The 9,812-nt window shown below is 30.8% G+C and overlaps 1 pseudogene; it reads right to left on the reverse strand.

Annotated features, from left to right (window-relative positions):
* Positions 1 to 2,273: 2,273 nt before the first annotated feature.
* LOC129500933 (chromobox protein homolog 3-like) lies at positions 2,274 to 2,883 on the reverse strand (annotated as a pseudogene).
* Between the last annotated feature and the right edge of the window lie 6,929 nt (positions 2,884 to 9,812).

Here is a 9,812-nt window from a genome sequence, read left to right on the forward strand (position 1 = left end):
AGTGATTATTGCCATCACAAAATTAAATTGTTTAGCGTAATCAAGGTCAGCCAGTATCCTATCGCTTAACTTAGTCACCTGCTTTGAAGCTAAATACTCTTAGGAAAGATTTTAAATATAATCTGAGGTCATCATGTTTTGCTTAAAGTGAACGTATGCTAAGAACTCACACTTCTATTTATGATCCAATTTCTACTTTAATTATTTATTAGTGTAAAACATTTGGTTTTTGTTTTGAAGTAATTTTTCCTGCTACAGTTAATATAATTAAAATTTTTTGGATCTCCTAATTATTTTTGGATATATAACAGACATTTTGTTAGACATTATTCAGTAATAGGATGTTATGACTTTATTTTAAATATCTCTCTTCATAACTAATGTCCATTAATAATTTGTACTTGACTGAGGTACAAACTTCTTATGGAAACATATGAAGTAATAACTTTTCATTACTGAAGTGGGGATAATGTTGATTGATTAAGTTTCAGAAAAGATCCATATCCTTATATTGATATTATCTAGGTAATCTTGGATAACATAATCATCCTTAATTATGTTTCTCTTAGATTCAAAGGCCATTGGAAACCTTTTTCAAAACTCTTGGAAAGATTCTTTGTTTATAAGAGTCTCCTATTCCTATTGAAAATTCATCTTCCTAATGAGATAAGGTTGCAAGTGCAAGGATTTCCACTGTAGTATTGACTGTACTAGAGAAAATTTGGAAATAGCTTAAACTTCTCAATAGAATAAGGAAAAGCAGTTTAAAAACTTAAAAAAATTTATCAGGGACCAAGATGAGCATTACATAATTTTAAAGGAGTTCATTCTCCAAGAAGACATAGCAATGCCAGATGGATATACACCTAACAATAGAGCATTAAAATACATGAGGTAAAACTTATAGAACCCAAAGGAGAAATAAATACATCCATATATAGTTGAAGACCTCAACACTCCTGTAATTGCAAGTAATTGATATATCAAACAGGCAGAAAATCAGCATGGGTATAAATGATATGAACAATACTTTCAACAGACTTGATCTAATTGACATTTATATGTATATATATTTTTTGTATATAAAACTATTTATTGACCACTGTTTACCAGTATTTACAATAACGTAAACAATATACTGTTGGATAACATTCTGACTACAAAGTTATTGTTTTCATGGTTTCTGCTGAACCAGTAATTGAAATACTGAGAAGATTGAGCCTACATGTGAGGAATGAGTTGGGGTGATGAAAAAACATGCAGATCAAGAATTTGGATTATAGAAATCTGTCCACCCATTTATTCCAGCAGGTGCTAAATTGCCAACATTTCTAACCACGTGGTTATGATTAGGTTTCCATGAATGAAGTCTTAGACTCCATGAATCATGACCTTTTAGTCAATACAGCACAAGGGTTTTCAACTTCTTAAAAAGGAATGGTTCGCTAGAAGGAATCTTTAAATGTCTATTTAACTCAGTTTTGCTTACCTAATTAAAGTACACCAAAACTTGTCTAGTTTTGCCCTTTGGGTGGGGAGGCTGTTGGTGGTGATTAAAATTTTCCTTTCAGGGATCTTGCAAATAAACTTGCATTTATATGACTGTAACTAGGGATATGGATTCTGATGTGGATTCTGATATGGATGCTTTTAAATTGTCCAATTTAAACTCTTTACTTTATATTTAAATTGTCCAATTAATTACAAAATTTGAAAGGTTAAGGCCTCAGGAAAAATTTCAGTGTAACTTTAAATGATTTATTTCTTAAGTTGCTGAAAATGATAGCATCCCAGAAACATGGGCTTATCCATGGTTATAAAATGCTGTTTTTGTTTTGGTGAATATTTCAAAAATAACTAAAAGAAAAGAAAACTATTTATGTATGTACTTTTCAGTATATAGACAAAAAAGCCCTAAATAAACAAAAAACCCAGGTCCTTAGGCATATAGGAGTTAAAAACAAATTCTGAACATTTAGAAATGGTGTTCTCTAATGCAGGGGTATAATATGCCATGGTCTCAAATATTCTTTTCTAATAAAGGAAACAACTACAGAAAGCTTCTATTTGTTCAAAGTAATCAGTTCAAAGTAACCAAATGCAAAAACCCTAACAACTCCCCCTTCAAAACAAACATATCAAACTTGATTTTCATTATAATGTTATTTCTTCACACTAATAAATAAAAAAACAAAGACCCAGATTATATATCTATATCTATATCTATATCTATATCTATATCTATATCTATATCTATAAAGTAACACAAACAATTATTGAGTTTCATCTTCTGGACAAGAATACCAAGTTAGTCTCTTCATAAAACACAATTACAATTTGAGGTCACTTCATATTTGCCTCTTTTGCCAGCACCAAGTCTGCCTCATCTGAATCTTTCCATTTCATGAGAAACATTAATTCTCCACTGCTGTCTGTGGCACCAATTATTCATTAAAGGTCAAGACCTCTGGCAAAGCCTCTTGGTTTACTAGCCTTTTCTCTTCTGGCTGCATCCAGAACCAAATTTGTAGTCAACCTCTCTGCTTTTCATAGCATCTCTTTTCTTCTTTGATTTGCTATCTAACATCAGATTTTCTGTCAGATACAGATTTTCTTTTTGTACCATCTTTTTCTTTACCAGCTTTTTGAGAATTAAGAAATGCTTCAATTAATGCTGGACAATCTAAATTTTCTTCAGGTTTCCAAGTATTGTCAGCATCTGTAAATCCCTTCCACTTTAGGAAATACTCCTTCCTATTCACTACACGACAGTTCAATACTTTTTCCACCACAAATTCTTCAGGCTCCGCCTCTTCTACTTTTTTACTCTTTCCATTCTGTTTCTTTCTCATTTTTTTGCAATGTAGTTTTATTGGAGGCCATTTTTTTTTTCAGACTTGAAGAGCTATTATTCACCGCCTCCGAGCTGCTCCGGGTCCCGGGTCTGCGCCGTCTCCGGCCCTGCGTGCCTCAAGCTCCAGCCCAACATTTATAGAATACTACATCCAGCAACAGCAGAATACACATTCTACTAGAACTTATATGGAACTTCACCAAAATAGACCACATTTTGGGACACAAAACACACCATAATACATTTAAAAAAAATGGAAAACATTAAATTTTTTTTATCCTTCATGATTTTTAGAAAATTGATTTTACCTTAATGAACAGTCTGAAAATATAAAATTTGAAAATATACATTAAATTTCACTTATTTCTACTGAAGTCATTTTTAATATATTTTGTTCAATAGTAATAATTTTCCTATGACTAGGTAAATTGATATTACTTACTAACTCAATGTATCTGAACAGGTATGTGAAACTGGGCTTACTTATTTCAAGCATCCCTAATGCACAGAACATTATACTTTGAAATCAATCTACATTTTTCCCCAACATTAAGACAAAAAAAGACTATATTCAGAGATACTTTTAATTATAAAGAAATAATTGTTTTAATATCCTGGCAGAAATAATGTTCTGTATTTATCAGTTTTATTTTCTACATGATTGAGTGGCAATAATAAGAGAAAAGATTCTCCTTTAGATTAGCGTCTTATACCTTTGTCCCTTTATCAAACTATAGCTGAATACGTATTCCAAAATTTTGCCAAGAAGCTATTCTGTGGAATCAAAGTTTCCTGTTTATCTCTAACTACTATTTAATAAGGTCTTTCCCAGATAAACTATTTGCTGTGTGTGTGTGTGTGTGTGTGTGTGTGTGTGTAAACAATGAAAAGGTACAATGTTTCTGATTTGGTTTTATATGCAAGCCCCTATTTTAGATTGTCTTTAATTCAATTCAGAAAACTACTTCACATCATTTTGGACATAATAGAAATATTGTATAAACAGATTTATGAAGAAATGAATGCTCAAAATTGGACAATCACATTACTCATTTATTTATGATAATGGTTCTTATGTTTATTCACTAAAATGAAAAATATAATTGTCTATTTCTTGAAAATCTGTCAATTATATGTATGTCTGAACTAAATCATTTAGTGTGGAAGTCTCCACACTAAATGATTTAGTTCATTTATGTGTGAACACTCAGGGCTTATATACATAGTTCAATTTTTGAGAAAGATTCCTAAAAAAAATTATTAACTTTGAAAGTAACACATGTGCAAAGAAGTATGGTGAAAATTATGAAGAAGGAATCCCTGGGTGGCTCAGCGGTTTAGTGTCTGCCTTTGGCCCAGGGCGTGATCTTGGAGTCCTGGAATTGAGTCCCACGTCAGGCTCCCTATATGAAGCCTGTTTCTCCCTCTGCCTGTATCTCTGCCTCTCTCTCTCTCTTGCTCTCTCTTTCATGAATAAATAAATAAAATCTTTAAAAAAAAGAAAATTATGGAGAGCAAGGACAAATATTTTGTCAACTGCAGAGAAAAAAATTAATTTGGATAAACATGCATAATAGGAATTTGAATGTTAAGAATACCACGGAAATGTAATTGCAGTCGTCATTATCATCATCATCATCATCATCATAACACAATTTCTTTGAAATGACCTCATGTCACAATTATTCATTTTGGAATTTAAGAGTAAAAAACAAAAAATGAGTAGTTTACTTAATATCCTTCTTATTTTAAAGTCTTCAATCTTCTGTGTATGCCATATCTTTCATTTTCTTTTTCAGTTATTTGCCTAGTATATATATTTTCATTTTTAAGTTTTCAGTTTTTGTGTATTTTTTGTTTTATTTTATATAGCATCACTGATAGTATATAGTGAAATTTTATTTTTTTTTGTTTTAGTCCAGATAGAGTCAAGAATTTTTTAACCAGTTCATTTAGCTCATTTATATTTATTGTAATTTATAATATTTTGTTTTTATTTTTGCCACTTTATTTTAGGCTTTTATTAACTATGATCTTTATCTTTCTTCTTTTCTATCTTTTGGATGGCTAAAGTTTCACTAGATGTTTTGTTTTTTATTTTTATTTTGTAATATTTGAATTATTACTTTTTATTCTTTCAACCCTTGTTTTATTTTATGTTTTTTAAAGATTTATTTATTTATTCATTAGAGATGCAGAGAGAGAGACAGAGACATAGGCAGAGGGAGAAGCAGGCTCCTTTTGGGAGCCTGATTCGGGACTCGATCCCGGGTCCCAGGATCACGATCTGAGCACAAGGCAGGCGCCCAACCCCTGAGCCACTCAGGCATCCCTCAACCCTTATTTTAAATATAACTTTACTTGCAGTTGTTATGAAGCCCAGATTTATTTGATTTTCCTGGATAAGTCTTTTTTCTTTTCATTTAATACAGATAATGTCATAACAAAATACAATGCATCTACATTGTATTGATTATATCAACAAGAATTGTATTTCTTTCTTATAAATATTCACGCTTTCATCAATTCTGATTTTCAATCTCCTCTTAAGTTCTGGCACCTGAGGATTTTTTAATTTGCTCGATAATGCATGTAACCAAGAATTTTTGAATATTTTTGCTGTGAATTCTAGGTGTTTACATGCATTAGAAGGTAATTTTAAGCCACCAAATGGAATAAACTGGAGACTAAAATTTTTTCCTCATTTTCTTTATGTGTGAATAAATCCACTTTGCACTCATTCAGTCATCACGGGAAGGCACAACTTCCATATGACATGGTGAGCTGTTTTATGTAGCTGTCCTTGTTATGAGGAGTTATATTTGTTCTACATAATAGATAATCTCTGGGAGATTTCAGAATTCACTAAATGTGTTGTGCGTTAACTGTCTGGCATTTTCAGCCCCACACCGTGCCCCGTGCCCCAATTTCATTTGCTTTTAATTTCCTTCCTTTGTTGTCTTCTTCATTCTGCTCACTGAGTTTTTCCTGGCCTCAAAATGGGCCTCTCTCCTGGCTCAGTTTTTCTGAACCATGTTATAACATGGATGAACTTCAAAACACTAACAAAGCTAAATGCAGTACATCAGATGTTGTATCATTTCCTGTATTTGAAATGTCTGGAAAAGACAAATCTGTAAGACATAGAAAGTCTCACATTAGTGGTTGGGAGTGCTAATGAGGATTGATTGGAAAAGAGCATTGGGACCTTTCTGGAAGGAAGAAATTATTCTAAAATGATTGTGGTAATGGCTGCACAATATCCCTGGTATATTCACCAGAAATACTTAATTGTACAATCAAAATGGGTGGAATTTATGGTATGTAAATGATACTTCATAAAAGTTATTTAAGAAAAACAAAGCTAAGACTTCCTGAACTTTCTCTTTTTCCTAACCTAAAACACTGATGTGAATCTTGGAAGTAGAGCACATTTATTGCAACCTTGAAAAGAAAAGTTACCTGCTAAGTGTGGTGAGAGAGGAATGTGATCTGTTGCTAGTATAGTGAGCTCAGCATGGCCTGTTTTTATCTCCTCTCCTTTTATTATGAGGAAACAAACATATGTATTTTTATTCATATTTTTAATACATATTATACAAATATTCGTGTTTCTTTTTAAAAATTTGAGTATTCCATTGCTTGGATGTACCACAGTTTATTCATTTACCAGTTGAAGAACAAGTTGGGTTTCCTGTTTTTGGCATTTATGAATAAAGCCACTATAAGTATTTGCATACAGATTTGGTGTATACTATTTTACTTTCTCTTGGAGTGGGATTTGTGGCATGTTTAACTTTGTGTATGTTTAACTCTGCAAGAAACTGCCCATTTTCCATTTCCCAAGCAATGTATGAGAGTTCCAGTTGTTCTGCATTCTTTCCACAACTTGCTTTTGTCCTTTTTTTAAAAAAGCCACTTTAATTAGAGAGTATATGGTGTTTCGGTGGGGTTTTAATTTCCATTTTTTTTAGTGTAAATGATGTCAAATGTCATTTTCAATTTTTAGCTACTCTAAATGATCCTGCAATATTGGGGTAATATTCAGAGTACTTAACGACCACCAGTATAGAATGGACACCAATCAGTAACTACAGACACAGGGCAATTGGATCAGAGCAGAGGTTCTTTAAGAGTTGAGATATAACCAGATGTACTACTTAACAATCAGCTCAACATATGTCATCTCACATGAATACGAACAAAATTATAGGATATATCTAGATGTAGAACTGAGGGAGGAAATAACAACTGCATTTATAATTTGGGTACTTTTTTCTTTTTCTTTCTTTTTTTTTTTTTTTTTTTTTTTTTTTTTTTACTAAATTTCCTTTTATGATCGATATGGCAATTAGCACTACTATCACGGAGAAGAGACAATTTGCTTTCACACATGTTTGGTGCCATGATGAGATCAAACTTTTTGCTTTTTGGCAATCTGCCCAGTGAAAACTGGTCAGAGAAGTTTAATTTGGGTTTCTTATTGTAATTGAGACTACCTTTTCACATGTTTATAGTCATGTATATTTTCTTTTCTGTGAATTTTCAGTTTATGTTTTGTGTCTTTTTTTTCCTTTCTAATGCATTCAGAGTATTTTTCTTCAGGGATTTTAACAAGTTTTCATCTGTATAAACATTATTGCATAGTGACATGATATATAAGTAATTTTTTCTCATTTCAGTTTGCATTTTGGCTTTGTTTATTGTGAGTTTTTCCATGGAAACTTTACAAAATGTAATCAAATTAGTCAATCTTTTCTTTTATGACTTTTGGATTTATACATTATTTACAAAGTTTTCCCACATTACAAAATTAATTTTTAAATTCTCCTATATTTTCTTTTAATGTTATTATGCTGTTTATTTTTCTTTTCAACATTTACATATCTGATTCATGTATGATTTATCCTGATGTAGTGTGTAGGTGTGGTTATTTTGCACTTATTTATTCTTCCAAGTAATTGAAAAAAAAGAACAACCAAAAAATTTTCCTTACTGAGTTGAAATATTACTTCATCATAATCATAAACATAATTATCTCATGTATTTCAGGCAATTGAACTTTTACTTTATTCTATTGATCTATCATCTATACCTGTGGTGGTAGTACACATTTTAAGTATTGTAATTTTAAAATGTATTTGACTGGTAGGGAAAATCTCTCATCTCTCTCTCATGCTCTTTCAGCTATACTTGTATGCCTTTATAATCATCATGGATTTTTACTAGGATCACATTAAATTTATTGATTAAATTATGGAGAGTTGACAACTTATAATATTGAGTTTTTCTTCCTAGAAACATGATACAACTTTTGATTTGTTCAGTATTTCTTTATCTCTATTTGTATAGATTTTTAAGTTAATTTTTAAGAATTATGTTTATGATTGTTAAACTTATTTTATTGTAAATTAACCATTACTTATGATTTTTATAAGACTGCTGATTTTGTATATTTGAAGGTTAGTATTTCTGTGTACTGGTATTGTCTCTAGCCTCTACGTGATTTTTTTTATTTATTTTTTTTTTATTTTTTTTTAATTTTTTTTTTTTATTTATTTATGATAGGCACACAGTGAGAGAGAGAGAGGCAGAGACACAGGCAGAGGGAGAAGCAGGCTCCATGCACCGGGAGCCCGACGTGGGATTCGATCCTGGGTCTCCAGGATCGCGCCCTGGGCCAAAGGCAGGCGATAAACCACTGTCCCACCCAGGGATCCCGCCTCTACATGATTGAATTAGCTTTTTTGCTTATGATACTTTTGAATTTGGCTTTCTTTGGTTTCCTCGATAGCTAGAAATTAATCTGTAATTAGTTGGGATTTTTTCCTCCTTTTCAATTAATTTTATTTATTTTTTCTTTCTCTAATTGCTTCAGTTAGAGCATTCACAACAATTTTAAACGGGTAATTTCAGTTTCAATTGTTGTCTTTTTCTTGACTATAAATGGATATATGTCTAGTGTTTTTCCATTTCATAATGATATCATCCTTGAGCTTGTAAAAGGTATTAAAGAAATATCAGTCTGATTCTATTTTATTAAGAATTTACTTTTTAATAAAGAAAGATGCAGAAATGTAGATTTTTAACCAAATGAGTATATAACATTGATCAGCATGAGTAAGTTCTTTTTTTCCCTTAGATCTATTCATATTGTAATTTGTATTATTTCAATATTTTATTTAGTTTTTATTTTTATTATATTCTTAAGTGATATCAGTGATTCCATAGTTTTAGAATTTTTGCTGGCCTTGGTAACAATCTTAAATTTTAGTTATAAGAATGTATTAGAAGAAATTCTTCTTTCTCTAGGCTCTTAAATATTTTTAAAAATGAGAGTACCCTTTATTTTGTAATTTAGTAGAATTTTACAATGAATCCATCTTGTCTTTATGTTTTCTATTATTTGTTCTTTGTAAACTTTATTTGCTTTTCCTCACCTCTACTTCCACTTCCAATGCTAATTGCTTTGTTTAGATCTTTTATTATCCTAGGGTCTGTTATGGTGCATTTTGAATTATTTAATTAAGATTTTCAAGTCTTTTGCGTAGATCTAATAATTTTTTTGGATCCTTTAATTCACTCAATTTCTATATTTGCTTTCTTTTTTTTTATTTGCTTTCTATTTAGTATTTATTTGCTCTTTCACCTCTTCTTCATTTTCTAATTATATGCTGAAAAGGTTAAATAGTAGGGTTTTTTTTTTCATTTTTAGAAGAACCAGCTTATAGATTTGTGTTTAACTATTTTTTCAATAATTCAGTATTTTTTGTTTTATTAGATTTTGTGTCAGCATCTTCCCTCCATTTATGAGTTATATGTTTATTTAACTAATTTTTATTACTTCATAACATAAATATTTAGTACTGTGAATTTCCCTTTGAGCATTGCTTCATGTATACCCATGAGTTTTAATCACAACTATTTTTTACAATAGTTATTTAAAGACATAATTTTT

The sequence above is a fragment of the Nyctereutes procyonoides genome, unplaced genomic scaffold, assembly GCF_905146905.1.
Source record: "Nyctereutes procyonoides isolate TBG_1078 unplaced genomic scaffold, NYPRO_anot_genome, whole genome shotgun sequence".
Classification (NCBI taxonomy): Eukaryota; Metazoa; Chordata; class Mammalia; order Carnivora; family Canidae; genus Nyctereutes; species Nyctereutes procyonoides.